Source organism: Trachinotus anak, unplaced genomic scaffold (genome assembly GCF_046630095.1).
Source record: "Trachinotus anak isolate AG129_WGS33_773 ecotype Australia unplaced genomic scaffold, CSIRO_AGI_Tana_v1 ptg000002l, whole genome shotgun sequence".
Lineage (NCBI taxonomy): Eukaryota > Metazoa > Chordata > Actinopteri > Carangiformes > Carangidae > Trachinotus > Trachinotus anak.
In genome coordinates this window covers 5351852-5372610 of record NW_027273853.1, presented here as the reverse complement: position 1 = coordinate 5372610, position 20759 = coordinate 5351852, and the positions used below count along the sequence as shown (strand labels likewise).

The 20759-nt window shown below is 41.0% G+C and overlaps 1 protein-coding gene across 2 annotated transcripts in view; it reads left to right on the top strand.

Moving 5' to 3' along the window:
- LOC139629577 (microtubule-associated protein futsch-like) overlaps positions 1-20759 on the top strand; it is an 81568-nt gene that overhangs the window by 14826 nt on the left and 45983 nt on the right. The window contains exon 1 of one of the 2 annotated variants that reach the window (XM_071492297.1): positions 18014-18270. The exons of the other annotated variant lie outside the window; for it this stretch is intronic. The gene's annotated coding sequence lies outside the window, so the exon portion shown is untranslated. Of the gene's footprint in view, positions 1-18013; positions 18271-20759 lie in introns of those variants that run through there. 2 annotated transcript variants of the gene reach the window in all.

The window sequence follows — 20759 nt, the reverse complement described above, 5'->3', positions numbered from 1 at the left end:
AAACTGGTCCTGTATGTAGAAATGTGAGCATATCTGTTTTGACACATAACAACAGATGATTTACTGTAAACACCTTTAGAAAATGAGGTTGTCAGTAGTGGAGGAACGACTCAGATCCTTGCTAATACCACAACTTTAACAATACTGGGCTGAACATCCATCCATCCATTTTCTATAGCGTGTATCCACACAGGGTCGTGGGGGGGGGGGGCAATCCCAGGTAGACACTGGGTGAAGGTGGGGTAAACTCTGCACAGGTTGTCAGTCTATCGCAGGGCTGACATATAGAGACATTGCACATACTCACAATCACACCTACGGGCAGTTAAACTAACGTGCATGTCTTTGGACTGTGGGAGGAAGCCGGAGTATCCGGAGGGAACCCACGCTGACACAGGGAGAACATGTAAACTCCACACAGAAAGGCCCCAGGCGCGGGATTCAAACCCAGAACCTTCTTGCTGTGAGGTGGCAGTGCTCGCCACATCATCACATTTTTTTTTGCATATTGTTCGGCCCTGCTCCATCACAAGAAAAAGTCCTGTTTTAAAAACCTTTGACAAATTAAAATATGTAAGTAAAGTAAGGAAAATGTTTGTATTTGAGTGACTGCTACTGATGCATTTGTGTGTCTGTGTGTCTGTGTGTCTGTCTGTCTGTCTGTCTGTCTGTGTGTGTGTGTGTGTGTATATTTATACAGTGGCTGCACATGCTGCTACTGTCCTGTTAGAGCTGGTATTTCTCCAAGATGTTTATGTGATGTTTTGAACACTGAGAGTGCTAATTGGGCCTATAGCAGCAGTAGCTTTATGGGAAACAGGCTCTAATGTCCCAGAGGTCCAGCGATGCTTTGAAGTGAGATGTGAAACATCACATCTTCCTCTTCTTTCTTACTCTCTCTCCCCCTCTCTCCCTCTCTTGGTGAGGTAGATGTGGGCGGAGAAAAAAGGAAAAGTAAAAGAATCAGTGGGAATAAACTCGATATAATCATTATGTGTGGATCTTCCCTCCTACATGCACACACTCAGACTCTCACACACACACACACACACACACACACACACACACACATACAGGTCGAGCTCAGTAAGATGGCTTAGTCAGGCAGGGAGCTCATGAAAGACTATAGGCACCCTATCCTAAATAAGAAGCTTCCAGAATGATCTGCGGTATGGACGCTGTTTTAAAATCCAGCCATAGACTTTCTCCTGTAGCTTTTCTGTGAGACCACGTGACCCCTGCAAAACAAAAATGCACCTGCACAATCATGCATCATTAAATGGGATTTATTGCTCTGAAAATTAATTCCAGGTTACAGCGCTACCTTTTTTAATTATATAAATCCTTAATAAAACGGGCTGATTTTTTTGTTTTTGTAGGTGCCTTCATGGTGCACAGAAGCTACTATAAAAATATTAAAACATAATGATTAAAGAAAAGGACTTTTTGGGCCATTATGAGTTTCCCTCAGTCTAACCTGTGTGTGAAGTGTTTATGGGAACACAGACACAAGGGAGGATTATCTCCATGGCATTTTCTGATGTGGATGTGGTAGAGGTGAGAGTTGGCCTGGAGGCAGCATACAGTGATTAAAGATTCACATTTGACGCTGGAGCTAATTTGCTCCAGTGCCTGGGGATTGAGCCTTTTCATGGCTGTTGCCGTAGAGACCTCACCTTCCCTGCCTGAGTGGGATGACACTTAGAAGACCCTCAAGGTTCAAAGATGAAAGGTTAAAGAGGTTGCCTGCCCTTTATCCATGTATCATGACTGAGGTCAACGAAGGCAGTGGGCTGGTGGAGGATGGACAGGACGCCATGCTTAAAATCATAAGGAAGCAGTGTTGTGTTTTTGTCTTTGTCCATCAAGGGATGTAGTTTAGATGAACCTGGTTGTTGTGTTGAAACAATGACAGAACCTGAATACTAAATCTCTATGTGACATTTTTTTATCCAGGTTTTTATCTGATGCATTGTGAAGTTACTGCAAAGAGTGTGTTGTTTCTAAAGCCCCAAAATATCTAGAGCTGTCCATGAGTCAGGATTTTCAGAGCCAGCACTTCTAACAGAAGCATCGACTCTGGGGACGTATCATCTTCGGTGTATTAACTGGTCAAGTGCTTGTGATTTGATGCTTTTCTTATCTATATTTTATTTTTTTATAAACACTCAATATTATTACTAATGTATTTTCTTTATTACAACCTATCTACAAAAAAGAAATACATTATTCCCGTGGTTGTCAATTCTGCCCCACATCAGGTTTTACTTAAAACTCATGTTTCAATGTCTTTGTTCATCTGCTCGGATGTGAAAACATCAGATTTCCACAAAGATAAAGTAAAAGTTGACGCCTTGCTCATATCTGAGTTATGAAATCCTGCTGCACTGCAGAGTGTCTCCTGCCGGGCGGCTCTTAGAGCTTTCAGCCCACCAGAGCTGAGAGTATCAGAGCGGCCAGCAGTCGCACTGCCCAGCGTGGTGCTGAACTCCGTTTCCATCGCCAGTCTCTACTTTCATCACAGTTTTGTGGTACGGTTGCTTTAATGAGACTTAGTTTGTGAAGTTTGCACCTCACTGTTACCCCTGTGTTACTGTGAGGAAGCTTAAAAATAAAGTGAGTCACAAAATGTGAGTTGACTCTGGGTCTTCTTGACTGATGCATCGACTCATCGACTTTCAGGAGACAGCCCTAAAAATATGCAACTTCAGCAAGGCCTACTGGAGGTATGAAAAAACCCAGTGACGGACAGCAGTGCTGATACAATGATTTTCAACCTCAGCAGTAAGTTGAGAAATGAGCAGTTAGCCGGACTCACAGAGGATCAACAGTAATCTTCAGCCGAGCTCGTGTCTCTGTGAGGCTGTGTGAGCGTGCTCACTATGAGTACGTTAACATGCTGACGTTCAGATATAACATTCACCAACATGACCATCTTAGCTTAGCATGTTAGCATGCTAATATTTGCTAATTGGCACTAAACACTGAGTACAGCTGAAGCTGCTGGGAGTGTCATTCCTTTTGAAGTGAAGTGTTTAGTTGTTACCAAAGTATTGGATAAAATAAAATGACCTGATGGTGGCGCAAGAGCAAAAGTTAAAGAATCACCACGTTTATTACAGTCTTACAGGGCTGAACGATATGCAAAAAAACAAAAAACAAAAGAACATTATTTTGACAAATATTGTGATTGGGATCACAATTATATTTTCACTTTCACTGAAAAAAATATAAAAATGATGGTTGTGTGATTTTTGCTGGGGTCTGTACCAAACAAGCTTCTTCCTTTACATCTGTAGGATATGATCTGAAGGCCGGGGCATCTCTGTAGCACCACACTACTTCATTTATGGTCTGTTGTGACACATTTTACCTATATCAAAAAATTGTAGCTCCTTTTGCACATTGCATTTGGCCATATTATAATTTTGAAGTCATTAGGATCCTCAGAGCACCATCCAACTGCCGTTGAGACATTTCAGTCTGGACCAAAACAGTGGAATCGACCAAACAACCAAAAGACCAACACTGCCATCCCTAAAGCCATGCTGCTAAAAATATACAGGACAACAGAAGCAAAAGAATTTCAACACCTTTTATAAAAGTTGTTGCTAAGAACTAGTACACTCCTGTTTTGTCCACAAGATGGAACCTGTGCTCCGTTGGCTGCTGGGTACACAGATTTATACCACAGCCTCTACAGCTTGTGGTGTCTTCATAGATATAATATTCATGCAGCTGCATCATCTGAATACATGGCTTAAGGTCAAAAATGTGTAAATCTGTCTATTAACATCTTAAAAACCTGTGGGCACTTGGGGCTGCATATCTGGCTCTTGGGGATCTTTTTCATTTTAACCTTCTGAAATAGCCACAGCACCCCTGCAGGTGTATCATTGGCTCCAGTGCTGCATGCTAACACTTTAGCATAGAGTGTGTTACATGACAGGAAACTGTAATTATCTCAGATATGAGAAAATGAAAGTCTGTGTAGATTTCCTGGAAGTGTTGAATGGTTAAATAAACCCACATGCTGGTAAGAAGTCAAAGTGTCTGACCTACCATGGGCTATTTTCTCTGTGAAAATATTTCTCTGCAATAGAGAGCTGACGTTAGGATGTGACGCTCGGGCTAGCCTCCGTTCCACTAGCTCCTGCAACCCAGTGAAATCTCATGTAGCACTTTCATCTGTCTTTTTGAATAAATAAAGTGTTTTTCTCTCCATATTCAAATAAGATTTGTCTGAAATAAGTGAAGCATTTACTCAGTTAAACAATGAGTCTCCTGTGAAATTTTACAGTGCAGCATGGCTACTTACTTACATTTTTAGTTGTAATCTGTGCTGTCTAAAAGGTCAACAGTGTCTCCGTCCTGCTGTTGTCACATTCATGTCTGAACCGAGTAACCGAGCACTGTGACGTCACCCATTGGTTTGTGAGCTGCTGTTTTGAAGCCTCGAGTTTGGAATTTGTCCGTCGCCATCTTGGTTTTTCTGAAACCAGAAGAAACCATATTTGGAGTAGACGGTGGAGATGAGGAGGAGTGAGGGTGGATCTGACCTGCTCTGTACTCTATCCTGATTGTCAGGCAGGTCGCCGTGTGTGGCCAAGTGTTTATCTCCATCCTGTATCGCACCTCCTTTTTTTTTCTTTAAATGACGTTCTCAATTTTACCCAGCACTCCTGGATAGTGTTATGACTCTGTAGGCTCATGGCCTCCAGTTTTAAATATTTCAATCTTTGTTTATAAGAAATCACATTCTGTCTGTAATTGTGGTATGGCGGCTTAGGCGCCGTTACCATTGAGGAGACGTCAGTTAGAGGCGCAAATGAGAACAGTAACAAATTCAAAGTGCTTTGTTGTTGTAGTTGTTAACAAAATGTTGGGCCACAGCTGCTGAACTTTATCAAAATTGACAAGATTTAAATTTAAAGGTGAACAGATTCAAGCTGCAGGTTGAGTTTTTGTATCTCTGAATACTGTGATCTCACTATAACCCACTCATGTGACTGAATTTTAGGCTCTGTGATTGGACGTTTCTTTTCAAAATGCACCATGGGTGTTGTGGTTAGCTTGTACCCTGAAAACTTACACAAACTTTATATCTTAAACTTTATACCTTCTCTTTTATTGAAGTAGCAGATATTTTGTAACACATTTTCTCCAGCTGTGAGTCATGTAACATTGTGCGTCTGTATGATTTTGGTTTTCTTCTGGTTTCACCTCGACTCTCTGTACTTTAAACAACACTAAAAATCACACTCACAGCCAATCATATACTTTTTTCTCAAAATGTGCTAACATATCAGCTACACTGAATTAATGGTATTTAATTTTTTTGTGTTTTTTGTCACTCAACAGACTCAACAGACAAACAAAATGTAAGTCATCTTACTTTAGAAAACTCTGATCAGCTGTTCTCCTGACCCGTGCTGAAGTGTTACCATTGAGCTTCTAATCATTAATGCTTAATGTAAAATGTCACCCGATGACCAGTCTTCCAAAAAAGGTTATCTTTTAAAGTAGAAATAGTGGATGGAAAACTTTTCTACATTGTGCACATATGCACAGGCTTGAGATCGCTGCATATTAGGAGGTAGCATCTCATTTGTTCTTCTTTCTTTTGTGTCGTATCCTTGTCCTAGATCTTTCTCTGCTGCTTGCTGTAATATATGCTTATCTGGAAGTAAAGAAAAACCTCTCTACCTCTCCTGTAAGCTCTCATTGCTCTTACTTCTTGGCACTTCTTTCTCATTTCATTATTCTGGGCTTAAAGTAATATTTTTACACATAAAGTCTGACCACTAGATGACTTTAATTGCTTTAAAAAGTCCCTTCTATCTCCTTGATGCAGTTCCTGACATTTTCCTCTCCAACATGAACCTGCTCCTGGGTCACAGCTGTATTTGCACTTTGGCTCTAAACTTTGAGACACGTATTAATTTCATGTGGGGTTGGAGATGTTGGAACCCTTTTCATTCATGCTGAAAGGTACTTAGGAGGTTTGAATGTGGAAGTGAGAGGAAAAGTCCTATATGAGGGAATTATCCAGATAGATTAAGGAGCTCTAATCACACCAAACATTCACTCCGTCGACCGAGGCCTTGGTGACAGCTCTCACCACCACCTCACTGCTGGTGTGTACTGAAGAAGAGCAGTGAATTCAGGTCAGAGCCATTAGCTACGTGCTGTCAATCCCATCTTTCCCTTCACTTCCCTTTTTCCCAACAAATCATTTAGGTGTCATCATTTTTATTTATTCTTTGTAGATCTGAACATGTCTGTTGTTTTCCACTGAAAAAGGAGAGTGGGCTCTCCACCCACCATCTTCACCTTCTGTTGGTGACGGTCACATGACAAGCAACCAATCAGTGGCCACTTTATTAGGTACATTTCTACTACGCAACTCAATACAACGCTGCCATAAATTCTACATTTACAAAGTTTATAATGTTCATTTCTGTCAGTTTACTAAAGTACTATAGTTATGTACAGTTCTGAGGTACTTCTACTTTACTTCAGTGTTTCCATTTTATATTACTTTATACTTCTACTCTACTTAGAGACAAACATTGTACTTTTTACTTATTTATCTGATAGCTTTAGATAGTAATTATTTTACATATTTATTTTATTAATACAAAATATCATCAACAAATAGTATATGTATTTATGGTATTTATGAAATATGTTTTTTACATATTATGGTATCAGATTAAGCTAACTTGCAGTACATAAAATAGGTGAAATTAGCCTCCACTTTAGCACATTAATTCTAATCCAGCTGTAAAATATACTGTACATTATTCTGAAATGGACCATCCTTCAGAATAAGTACTTTTACTTTTATTATTTAAAGTATATTTGCTGTTAATACTTAAGTGAAAGTTTGAACGTGTGGCTTTGAGTAATTCTAGACAGTAAAGATTCTGAATACCTCTCCTACCACTGGTTTTGTGTAAATTTAAATTAATGATATGTTTATTTTTTATTATCATATACTATTATTGAGGTCATAGTTAAAGGTGGTGTTGTTCTGAACTGCAGTAAATTGAGAGGTGTTTCTAATGTTTTGTTATTTATATACTTGAGAAGAAAACACCTCTCAGTATAATTCAGCTCAGCACAAAACATCTCTGGCTGTGACCTCGATGCTAAAAAATATGATTTAATTAACGCCTCCATGTCAGTGTGAAAAAAAACCCTGAACAATATAGGCATAGAAACGTAGACTGTACAGGTGTACCTAATAAAGTGGCCACAGAGTGTACAGTACATCAGCTGTTATTTTGGAAACGTGTCAGTGTGTGCTTTCTGAATCAGGAAATCAATCCAAAATAGGTAAAAATGTGTTTATTCCATTAGAAAATTCACAGATCATGAAACTCATCATACTGTAGCCACATGAGCTTCAACAGAGTGAATCACAAAATATATTCTGACCGTGACTCTCTGAGATGATGATTTGTACTTTGTACTTTTTGGTTTAGTTATCATTGATATCATTAGATCATTTCCACTCTGAGTCAGGGTGGCAAAAGTAATAATAATAATGATAAAATATAAAAGACTTCGACTCAAACTTTCAATGATGAGTTAAGAATTTTAATTTCCCGTGAAATGGCTTGAGAAAACCTTGAAATATTCAGGTCTGCACACCTGAATATTATGATTAAAAAAACGATGATTCATGATGAGGATGATGATTTAAAAAGTGATGGCTCAAAACCCTGGAAAACAAAGCAAGGTCTATTTACTTTGTTATATTTACTCAAATTTTCGTCAGTACTATATAATAAATGTTTTGTTAGTAATTTATGAATTTTGCTGTCGACACTGAAGGTCTAAAGTTGTTGGAGTTATTTTAAGGGCCGGAGGCATTAACACCTTTGATGGAAATTCTTCAGATTTGGCACAAACGTTCACTTGAACTCATGGATGAACTGATTAGATTTTGGTGGTCATGGGCCAAAGGACAAGGACAGTGTGACCTCATAAAACACTTTTTAACCATTACTCAAGACCTAACACAGCAATTATGACAAAATTTTACTGAAATGGTTATTATTTTGAATGACTCTAGATAAACAGGATTGTAATCTGAAACTAGTCTGAATGGTGGCGGCATACAACTTATTGGCGGTAATTATAGTTTTCTGTTTTAAGGCTTTTTTGAAAATGTAGCAGTACTCTGGATCTGGATCCGGATCTGGATCTGGCTTGTACTAAACTGTGGTGCCTTTGGCATAGTTAGTTACTTTGGCAGATAATATAAACTTCTTTCAATCTCATTCTCATGTGGCAATGATTCTGCCATATCTGCATTAGCAGGTCTGAGATCTGCTGCATCAAAATATGGTTCCTGTATCAACACGTGGCAGGACTGTCCATCACATGAGGAGCTGTGCACAGGCAGACTAATGTGTAGAGACAGAAAACTAGCATGTTGAAAGAAAAAGCTTTGGAGGAACAGTAAAGATGAAAACAAAAAGGAAACCCAACTAACACAACTGATGATGAGAAAGAGGAAATTAATTCAATTCTGACAAAAGTGTTGTTAGTGGAAGATCACAGAGCTGCTCAAGTTCAAAATGAGATGATCAGTGTCTCATGTTTCTCCTTTTGTCTCTGAGTATTGACGGACAAAATTTTGGAAAAATAGCTGCAGCTGTCACACACGTGCTTCACCATACATGTACAAAAACACAATCATACTGCACCTGATTTTCTCTGCTAACCTGCGTCATGTTGTATAAATTCCTGAAGCCACCCAGTTAAAGGGCAGAACAAATACTCGTCCAATATTTTGGCCATTTCTCACGTTTATGGCACCATTGTTCCTTGGTTTTCCCATCAGCAATCACCTCCTGCCTCTGAACTGTTTCTTCCTGTGTCGATCTCTGTGTCCGTCTCCCATATTGGCTGGTGAGAAGAAGACATTTTCATCACTGTTAAGCTCTGCTAGATTGCCTCGATGTAATCGATTGAGCACAGTGGCAGCAGAAGTTATGGTTTGGAGGCTGGACACTCTTTTCCCCTGTGCCAGGACACTGTGTCGGCGGCTCATTTCCTCTGCTCTCTGCCTGATGTTCCACAGCTCCTGGACTGAGCCTGTTTTATGTCCTTCTCTGCTCATACAGGGCTGCACAGCAATTAGTTATGTAGAAATCGAAAACACACTTCTGACACCTGCGTTTTCCAGATTGTGTGAGGTTGTGGTTTTTATTGAGTCCCAGATTGTTTCCTACATACAGTGCTCAGGTGCTGTGAGGATCCAGGCAAACAAAGTTTCATATATTATTCAACTCATAATCAATATTCAGCTCACAGACAGTATGAATTTGTTCCAACTAACGTTTGTGGAAAATAATTTTTGAAGAAAAGTTGCAAACATATGTGAACAATTCAGCATTAATTCATAATTTCTCACTGAAATATTTTCATTATTTGTCACTTTTGTTCAGGCTGGGTCTCAAAATTTAAAATAAAATGAAATAATAATAATAATAATAACTATTTTTATTTATAAGTGCCTTTCAAGACACCCAAGGGCACTTTATAAATAAAACATTCAGAAGCATAAACAAGATAAAACAATACATGAATGAATGGAAATGAAAATAGACCAATCGTTCCCAGCCTTTTCCAACTCATGGCCCACTTAAAAATCTCAAATACTGGTGGCCCACATCTGGACTTGCAACAATACTGAGGCTCAATAATGTGTTCTCCTTTTATTTGAACCTTTTTATGAGGACCTTTTATTTCAGTGATAATGATTGAACCTTCAGGACTGAACTGGAAGCAGAGGAAGCTCAATTTCTCTTTTTTCTTTGAGGAGGGAGACATTGCTTGTCAATTCGCTTTCTGTCTCTTGACTGTGTTTTCTCAGCTGGGGCTCCAATTTGACAGTAACCAATTTTAGTGCACAGACTATCAGACTGAGATAGTAAACAAGTATGTGATGTGGACTGAACAGTGACAAAATAAAAGTTCCTATCATTGGCTTATCACAGTGACAGACCTTAATACGAGAAAAAAAAAAAACGACAACAAAAAAACAATGAACTGAGTTTTTAAAACATTTTAATTGGTGTATTTCATTTTAAACCATTTTAAAACATTTAGATTTTATTTTATTTTTTCTAAGATAATTACATCTTTTCACCGAAATTGTGCTGTTCTGCAAACGATTTATTGGCCCACTTACAATACCCTTGGCCCACAGATTGGAAACCACTGGTCTACAGCTGTTCTTTCTTTTTAACCTTCAATGACCTCAGTAAACTCACATTTTCAATTCTAGATGCAACTGTTTTGTTCTACACTAAAGTAACGTACAGTTTGTGTTCTACTGACTGCTTGTGCTGGTGGTGCACAACCATTTATTACTTCAGTTGGTGCTTTTCAGGTTGTGTCAGGGGATCTACGGTACCAAGTGTTTTGTAGCACATTGTTAAAAGAGTACAACTGTTGGACTCACAATGAACAAGTTAAAGAAAAGGGATCAAAATCACTGCAGCAGAACCAGAGATATTGACTTTTCTATTATATTCATTCTTCGTTCTTGTTAAAACCTGATGCTACATTGCCCACAATGCAACTCGACCACGGGCAGTTCATCGGAGACTTATGTGTGTCATACTGATAACAGCTGCCAGCTCCTGTGGAGCCAGGAAAGGCTTTATACAACTTTGTTCTCCTCAGAACCTGCAAACAAACCTTTATGTGTAACCTAAGACCAGTGGGAATTGTATCCACCAAACTCATTCTCGTCATCATCATCATCGACCCAGTTGTGTATCACTGGCTGTTATAGACTCAAGGTAACCACCATTTTAATTTTGCTGTGTAACAGTGTCCTGACCCTCAGTGTGACACAGCACTTCTGTTCTCTCACCTTGTCACAGCAGGAAAAGAGGAAGAGTGTGTGTGTGTGTGTGTGTGTGTGTGTGTGTTACCCTGTTGTGGTGTTAGGATGGTAAGGTCACAGAGACTCACTTCTAGGACACGTCAACCTTTCTAAACAGACCTGCTGAGAACACACACACACACACACACGTTCCTGTTTCTCATACAAATGCATTAATACTTATGTGCTTATGTACTGTATGTTCTCTCATACACACACACACTCAGAGGACACTGCTCCACAAATATCCGCAGCATCAGCTTTGCTTGTAAAGGCATGTGAGGAGCTGTCAGTTTCCATTTCGCTGCCCTGAGTTGAACCAGCGTGGAAAGGCCCTTCGCGCTTAGTCGACTCCTTTCTTTCTGCCTCTCTGCACATCATCTTGTGCTTTCTAGTAAAACACTCCCGGTGCCCGGAGGCAGCGAGTGGGGTGAAGAGTTTAAACTCCCTCATGTTCACGAGTGCCACTTGCTTCGGTCGGTTAGTGGGACATAAAAATTTCATGTGTGTTTCTAGTATTTGTGTCGTCAAACTGTGCTGTAGTTTTCAGCAGACTGGTTCATTCAGGATTCCCTCACTAGTAGTGCTAATGCTAAAGGTGAAGCAAAATGCTAATTTGATGAGTTTTGAACAGTTCAGACTGGTATGTTTTATTTCTGATGACTGAACAGAGAACTGTGCAGTATGAGAGGTTATTTAATGGACTGTACTTACAGTATGTGTTGCTCTTCTGATCTTATTGACCCACTCTGACCGCTCGGCCACATTCACCCATTCACACACACATTCATACAGCACTTACATCGGAGGCAATTTGGGGTTCAGTATCCTGCCCAAGGACACTCCGCCAGCGGACAGTAAATGTCTGGAATCAAATTGGTGACCTTTCGATTTAGTGGACGTCCCGCTCCTGAACTACAGCCACCCTGGTGTCTGGTGTCCACAGTTCCAGAGGTAAACATCCAGTTCATTTTCAGCATCCAGGACTTGGATTGACATGAAAATCTTGTGGCTGAATCATCGTCACCAAAAAAACAGCAGAGCTGTGAAATATGAAATAGTCAAATAGCCACAAATAACCTGTGTATGTTAAAACATAATGAGAAGAGTCATTGAGGTGTTTTTCAGAAAGAAGCAACCAGTTAAAAGTAGCACGTACCACTAACAGCCAGAAACCTTCATCAGAAAAAACAAGCAGTTGCTTAAATCACCTCATTTCCAGATTCTGAAAGAGTCAACTTTGGTTGAATTTCGCTATGGCACCATGTTTTGTTCCCAATAGCAACAAATGCAAAGCTGTTAGGACCAAGGCTCATGGGTATTGTAGTATTTAGAGTGACCTGGCCAGGTTAAACTGACAGAATATTTCTTAGGAAAGAGGTGGATAAACTGAAGACTAAAACTGATAGCCGTAACATTGACCTGTAGTAATATTGCATTGACCTGGAGAGTCGTGTGTTTCTGTAGAAACTGAAGAAATCATTAAAGGAAAAGTTTGAAGTTAAATTTTACAGCAGGGAAACAGCAGCTCCTTAGAATTTACAACCATCACAAGGAAATAAAGGAAAGAGATGAAGGCCACACACTGACTAAAATATAAACGCAAGAACCTCAGATTAATTGTGTTCATTAAGATTAATAGATTCATTTAAATCCTCCGTCTGTTACATCATAAACAGTCTCCAGGGTTTGGCAGGCAGCACAGGATAACATCTGGTGCAATGGATCCAGATTCAGGTTCTGTGGCCCCTGAAACTCTTTTTGCTGTGACATGAAGTTGAGGTGATGATTCAGGGTCTTTTGCATTTAAATCTGTGGAGAGTGTTTGTTAAACAGCTCCACTGTGTGTTCAATGGACCTGAGTGAAGCCACAAACTGTGTGGACACTAATGCTAATCCACCAGTGCTTGAAGTGCAGCGTCATCACGGGCTGCTCCCCTGTAATCTCTCTCAGCCACGAGCCTGAACCGTCCCATGTGGGCAAAATTGAGGATGAGTGTTTGTTATGGTGTAATATTTCTGTGTTATCTATGAAAGGAAAATTACCAAGAGGCAGCAATAAATGGATATATATTTTTTTTGCCAGAGCTCATGTTTTTATCACCTGCCAGGACAGCTGGTTTGAGAAGTGAAGTGTGAGAGCTGTGTTTTTCAGGTAAACACGTTAAGTTATGCACTCCTTAAAGAATGAATAGGTGCTCACTCTGCTGTCTCTTGGCTGTGGTGACTGTAGCTCTGCAGGTTAGTGTTTGATGTCTGTCTGGTTTGTTGTATCGTCTACTGCAGTGTTAGATGTTGAATGAATCCCTCCACTCCTACATTAATACTCTGTGAAACAACACTAACTGCAGAAGTGAGGCACAGTGATTCAACAGGCTGATACACAGCTTGGTGAATCATCCAGTTTTTTTTTTGTTGTTTTTTTTTTGTTGCTCTCTGTGACATTTTGTGTAGTCGTTGTGTTATCATGGCAACACGGGGGAATTAACCTGAAGAGAGTTTAAGAGCTGAACTGACTCGTTACTATGGAACGAAGACCTGGAGGAAACAAATCAGAGCATGGTCAACGTTCAAAACGTAATTTCACTTTGAGTCATGTTTGACTGCTACACATTCGTCATTAATGCAAATAGCGGAGAAGATTGACTTCACCTGACTGAGACAGAGGCCAAGAGAGACAGAGACAGAGACAGACAGGGAGAGTGAGGGGGAGAGAGGGAGAGAGACAGAGACAGAGAGAGTGAGGGGGAGAGAAAGAGGGAGACAGAGAGGGAGGGAGGGACTGAGAGAGAGAGCGAGTGGTCTAAAAGTCTTTTTTTTCGCAGGAAGGTTCCTCACTGAGCTGTAATATCAGCGGCCATGATGAGAGCTGGTCCAGTTCTCTAAATGATAAGGAAAGGAGGTTCAGTGCTTCCTATCTTATCTCCTTTAGCATAGGAAACAACGGACCTTCCTTTATGAGAGAAAAGGAAAAAATTCCTGTCCCACAATTCCCAACATTTAAAACAACACACCACCGTAGTTTCACCACAGCAGAACCACATAGATGTAGAAACAACAGAACAGCTGCTTTACGTTTGTGACATGATGCAAAACTAATGAAAATCCTTGTCTGATTGTCTGAACTCTGAAACCATGAATATAGATTTATTCTCTTTCAAATCCAGTCAGGAGTCACCATGACAAACAAGCACATCTTCTTTATCATCATCATAATGATCTAAAGATAAATGTTGTTTCAAAACCCTGCTCACTGCACTGAAGAAATCATTTTCTGTATTTAACAAATTTGAACAAAAACTCTATATATATTCTGTCCCTTACTCACTTGCTTTTATTGACTGATTGTTTTAGTGGGTCAACTTCCTACCTGTATATTTCTTTCATGTTATCTTAATTCAACATTTCAAACCAGAGTATTTATCATCCACGTGTTATAAATAAAGTTGGTTTAAAAAAAAAAATCCTAGTGTAAGTGCAGTCAGATTCTCTCAGTACTGTGTTTGTCTTTTCTTAAATCCTTATGAGTTCTCCTGCACATCTTTCCAGGACCTCGTGACATTTTCCATCAAGGAGAAGTGGTTAGGAAAGGAGATTATTTTGACTTTTCGACCACAGCCAGAGAGACAGAGACAGAGAGAGACGGAGACAAAGAGGTAGAGAGGGAGGGAGGGAGGCATCTTTCCAAAGTGGCTCATTGCGTCATACATTATTGAGGCAGCTGTTGAATTATGCAAAGCTTTGATATTGATCCCAGGGCCTGCCATCGCTGCAGTCTGAGGGAGAGAGCGGGAGTTAGTGAGAGTGAGGAAGAGGGGGAATACGGGAGAAAACGGAGGATGGGGGAAAAACAAGTGAAAGAGGGAGGTACCCGAGGAAGAGGACGTGTGAGAGATAAATGTGATGAGATGGATGGAAAAATACACAAAGAAAGAAGGGAGGGAATAAAAATAGCCCCTGCAGTTAAAGAGTTTCTTCAGAAGTAGGAAGAGTGAGACGCTACTTCAGAGGGAACAGAAAGAGAGAAGGGTTTTGGAAAATATCATACCTCTGGGACCAGAGCTTACTGTTGTGCTCCACACATCATGAGAGACATCCCTGAGGGCCAAACAATATGTCATCCCGACAGAGACGAGCATCAGGGCTTGGAAGACACCAGCGTCCACGTAGAGCCCGTCAGACGCTTGGTCTTTCTGTTTCCTCACAGAAACATGCATCTGTTGTTGCTGTGATTTACTGCAGCCAGTGAGGAGCAGTGCTGACGTTAGTGTTGAACACCAGCTGCCCTGATGTTTTGCCTCTGCATAGTGATTGATCAGAGAAACACTTCCAGGAGGGGAAGTCATACAGTGACAGAACCGCCTCAGTTTGAAGAGAATAAATACTATAAACCCACTAAACTTATTTCATGAAGACCAGAAACCTTTAGAGTTAAGTAACAAGTTTACAGGGAATACTAATCAATATTGCAAAAGCTGTTTACATCAGGATAGTTAACCAGTGAAGTGAGCAATAATGTATGACAGGGTTTCATGAAACACTGAAGTAATAAACCAGGTTTTGACAAAGGCTTCTACAACACAAAATAAAGTTCCCTCCACAAAGACTAATAAAACACTGACACAGGGGAGGCTGTGTTTAATTACAATAAGACTTACACGGTTTATTTTAGACTATGCTTGTATAAACTATAGCACTATCTCTTAAACCTTGTGTTAATATAGATTTTTAAGTAATTTAATTTTGCTGAGCTCGTGTGTTATCATGGCAGCAGGCAGAATTAACAGGCTGATGCTAGCTAGCTAATACTCAGAGCCCAATCAGGTGGACCATTATTATTAGTCGATATTATCCAGTGTCATCACAGATACACTGGCATATTCTGTCTGTCAGCTGAGCAGTGATAAACATGTCAGTACCAAAATTATGTTTAAGGTTATTTAGAAAGAGTCACAGTTATTTAATTTGTCCAACAGACAGCACTGACGTTTTCTTCTGTTGTAAAAGTCCCTGTTAAGTTTGTATTTTGGTCACTTTAAAATCTTTAAAATAAATGTCTGTTGAATTTAATTTTCTAAACTAATTGCCTGAAAAAAGCAGTACAGGTTTGATTATAGTCGCTGACACTGCAAGGTTAGTCAATAAAGCTCACATACAGTACATGCAGTTTGGTATGATATGAGCAGTGATTTAAGCCCAGTGAATAAACTGTTAACTCTGACTCAGCTAATGTCACCTGCTTTTTAGTCCAACCCACAAAAGCTCTGATTGGTTTGGTTGTTTCTCCAGCAGCTACACCTGATCTGTTGACATGACTCCACAGATTCTGAGACAAGTGTGGATCTGCTCCACAGATATGACTAAGATGTTTTGTTGCTAAGATGAATACGGAAAATATTTTCCTCTGGTCGAAGCTTTGCAGCTTCATCTGTTCAGAGACATGTCAGGCAGCCTCTCGGCTCCTCTGATTGGCAGCTTAAGTGGGAAGGTGGGACTCACTGAGTGGAGAGGTGTGGGCTTCATGTATACTGAATGGGCTCTGGTGATCCAATCAGCTGACAGGCTGTGTGTGTGTGTGTTCAGGGGATTGTTTAAGTGTTACATGCAAGAGAATAGCAGCTGGTGCAGTGTACTCGTAGCACCTAATAGTTGTTTGATACAGAGTGATTTTGTCTCACACACACACACACACACACACACACACACACACACACACACACACACACACACACACACACACACACACATAATCTTTTATTCCAGTGTAAACATTGTCATTAAGCTGCTATTATACAGAATGACAGAGAGAGGTATAAAAGACTGGAGAGAGAGTGAGAGAGCTGGTGGGCTGCGCCTGGTTGTCATTTAATGTGACACTAAGTCAACAACTAAACAAACTTATCAGTGTTGTGTGTGGACATCAAGCACTTAGTGTCATTGTTGTCACTAGTCCTGATTAGCTCAGACTTCATCACTGTTGTTTGTTATATTTCTCTCTTTAATAACTCAAACACACAGTTATTAAAAATCTACAGAAACCGACACACAAACATCACAGTTGTGTAATTGGTGAATGTCTCGTTCCAAAAGTGTGGACATGAATATGCTGCGATGAGAGCCTCCACTCGTCTGGAAGGTTTCCACAGGGATTCGGCCGCAGCAGCATCACTGAGGTCCAGCACAGATGCTGTGAGATAAGGCCTGACTCAGACTGCTCCACTTCATCCCACAGATGCTGGACGGGGTTGAGGTCGAGGATCTGAGCAGGACAGTGAAAACCATTTCTCTACAGGCCTGGATTTGTGCACGGGGACATGAAAGCAATCATAAAGCCCCTGAGTTAAAATTATTATTTCTCTTTCTACTGCCTGCACATTTCTGAGTACATTTGTGTTTATTTGTGCAGAGTCACTCAGGCTCCCTTTGTTTGTGCTGGGCCCACTGGGTTGTTCCAGATGTGCTCGTCCTGTTGGGCCCCCTTCATGCCCTGGTTGCCATGATATTTGGTTTCAGTAGTCTGGGTCCCCTAATGATTGCTAATGATTTTGGTGAATCTCTGATCCTTCCTGTAGAGCCACCATCAGGACGTACATTTAACCAACACAAAGTGGCCTGTGTGTTTAGTCTTACTCCTGCTGTGCTGCTGTCTGCACCTGTACAGGTGATGTTAACACACTGTCCCCATTCAGCCCTTTTGTGTTGCCATGATAATAACGTGTCTGCTGAATTCCATATGGAGTTAATAGTGCTGCAGGCTAATCCTCTTTGTACTGTCCTATAATATCCCTATAATATTGACAGACAGTTAGCATGAACTTGACTGTGACAGACTCAGTGCTGCACTGGTGTTTCTTTTGCCTCTTGTTTGGTCTGATAAAAGCTGTCTAAAACCGGCGATTGGCTGACAACAGATGTTTTTATTAAGCGCTTTGAGATGTGGCGCATAACACCACACACACACACACACACACACACACACACGCACACACACAACACAGACCTGCTGCTCTCTCTCTCTCTCTCCCTCCCTCTCTCGCTCTCTCCCTCTCCCTCTCTCTCCCTGCTTACAAAAGCAGTCCACCCACCCACACCGCCTCGGCAGTGAATGAGTTACAGCTGGTGCAGTGTGTGAGCCTGGTGCGCCCCTCCCTGGTTGGACCGCACGCCGCTGGTCGGCTGTCTGCAGACGGATGTTGCCGCATCCCGGCGCGCTGCGCTCCGCCAGCAGGTTGCGTTCCTTTCCAAATGTGCCAAATCTCCTCCTCTGTGCTTCTGCCGCCTGACGCACACGCAGCGAGAGCTCCTCTCCGGTTTCTAGACACACAACTCTCCGGTAAAGTGGCCCATCATCCACAACGGTACGTAAACTGTTTATAAAATACCCGAACAGACGTGTTCTGCATGTTTTTCTGTTTGTTTTTTTTCTTTTTTCGCGGAGTTGGTTGCGGCGGCAGGTTTCTTCTTGAGTGGGATGCTCTGGAGCGTCTGCTGCGTATTTTTGCATGTTTTTTTTTTTTTTTTTTTTTTTTTTAATCTCTAGCTCTGATTTTTCTCTTTCCGCACAGACGTGACGTTTACCCTCGAACCACTGCGTGTCAGTCGGTTTTCCTTTTGTCTGTTTTTGTTGCGTAATATCATCCAAGCATCCAGCAACGAAACATTTACTTTTATGCGCAGTGTTTTTGATGGCGCGTAATGGGAAGGGGACGGTCTGGGAGAAATTAGGGCATGAGACAGCATAAACTCGTTAAATAATCAGTCCTTTTAAATCTTCCTTGACATAAGAAGAGGCATGTCAGGTTCAGTCAGGGGATTTCAGCAAGTCCGGTCTTTATCCAAGTAACGGGATTAATGAAGGTGATAGAACAGTAGGTACCTGTTTAACCTATTTTCTCCGTGAAAATAGAGCCTACTGTACTGGAGCCTGCAGATCAATAACAACTGTCAGTGAGCTCTTACATAAATAACTTCAGCCTCTGCTTTTTATCAATGAAATAATTATTAGAAAACTTGACAAAATGTAGGAGTTGTGAGGATGATGTCGTGGTCAAAGAGGTTATCCTGCAAGGACACAGGTCTGATCCCTGAAATGAGCCTTTTTTTCTGCAGAGTCACTGTGAGTGGATCTGGATAAATATGAGAAATACTTTAAATGCAGGTGATGTAGACGAACCCACTGCCCCCTGACAGTGATGGAAAAAAAGGAAAAAGAAAAACCCAATACTGTGTTAGTTGTGGCATTGCCATGGTTTCCAGTTGGCATGCTGGTAACGTGATGGGATGAAGTCAGTCTCAGGCTGTGTTTTGGTCCAGAACAGGACAAATGACCAAGCAGGTTCAGACTTGAGTGCACAAAGAGGGGGGTAGAGACTGTGCTTGTGTGTGTGGGGGTGTTTGTGGGTGTGTGTGGGTGAGGGGCTGTGTGTGTTTCAATCGTAAAACAACCAGCCCTCATTTGTACTCTAAAATAGATAACTGTGTTTCTGATGATTCATTCATGCCGTTGCAGTGAAACCAGCCTTCTCTCTTTCTCTCTCTCTCTCTCTCTCTCTCTCTCTGTGTGTGTGTGTGTGTGTGTGTGTGTTGTAGGGTGTCTGTGAGATAACGATTGATGCCAAGAAAAGCTGTTATTTTTCAGTGTTAGTCAGTTTTCATCCTGGGTTATTGAGTTATCTTCATGTAATCGGCTGCTCCAGTTTCCTGTATGAGCTTCTTTGGACTGGATGTTTCCAGTGACTCAGCAAAGGTGGTTCGACCCAGGCACTGTGTGTATGTGTGTGTGTGTGTTACTGTTCTAATTGAGTGTCTGTCTCCATGCAGGATTATTTTGGCTCTGTGATATAAACTGTGATTGTCTGCATGCATGGCCGTGTCTCCATAATTACTTTGCAACGCACTAATCCCAACTTTAATTTTTGGGGTAAAACTGAGCCGTCAACTCCCTTAATCATGTGTCATGAAAGACTTCCTCTGCAGCATCCTTGAAAAAAAAAACAAACTCAAAGCTGCACATCAATCCACGCCTTTACTTGAAATAAATATTAAGTACTTCACAGCAGAAAGCGCAGCAATCATCTTTTTTAAACTTTGTGTTAGTCACGGAGTCGCACTGTTAAAATAGACTCTCTGATGACATGAAAGATGCTTCTGGAGCCGGGGTGCTTTAACGTTCTGCTTGAGTTAAACTGGCCTAACTTGGCCTGGTTGAAATGGCTCTACCACTGTAAGAAGCTGTGCATGTGTGTGTGTGTGTGTGTATGTGTGCATTACCATGGATTTAATGTGAGGAGGGCTTTGTCCATTTTACCATTTCTAGTAAAATAGTGGGCTAAATGTCTGTGTTTACTTGAATTTGTGCCAAAACTAATACCTCTAATACGTGTGGAGCCCATGGCATGCTGGGAATTTTTAGCACAATTTTGTTTCCCAGGCTACAGTAAAAAATATAGCCCCACTATCAGGCCCACCAGTGAATCAGCTGTCTCCAGCTCAGCTAACATTGCTGACTCACTGTTTGACGTTCATTGCCTCCCTCTGTCAAAGAGTCAATACACTGTACAGATGTTGAAGAGACGGACTTTAAACTGAAATATTCACATCTGTACTTTATTAACAGTCACTGCTGAAGTACCACTAAACAAAGGCATACAGTTAGCCTCTTAGTGTCTTGGCCTCCTGGTGAATCAACAGTTTCAGAGAGTGCTGAGTCACTTTTTGACATTTGAATCCCACAATTCAGTCCTCACATCCCACACTGACTCCACGTAAATGCAAAGGGCCTACCTGAACTATAGAAAGTGCTGCGGACTATAAAGCTGCTGTAAATAACTTTGAAGTCAAAGGGAAA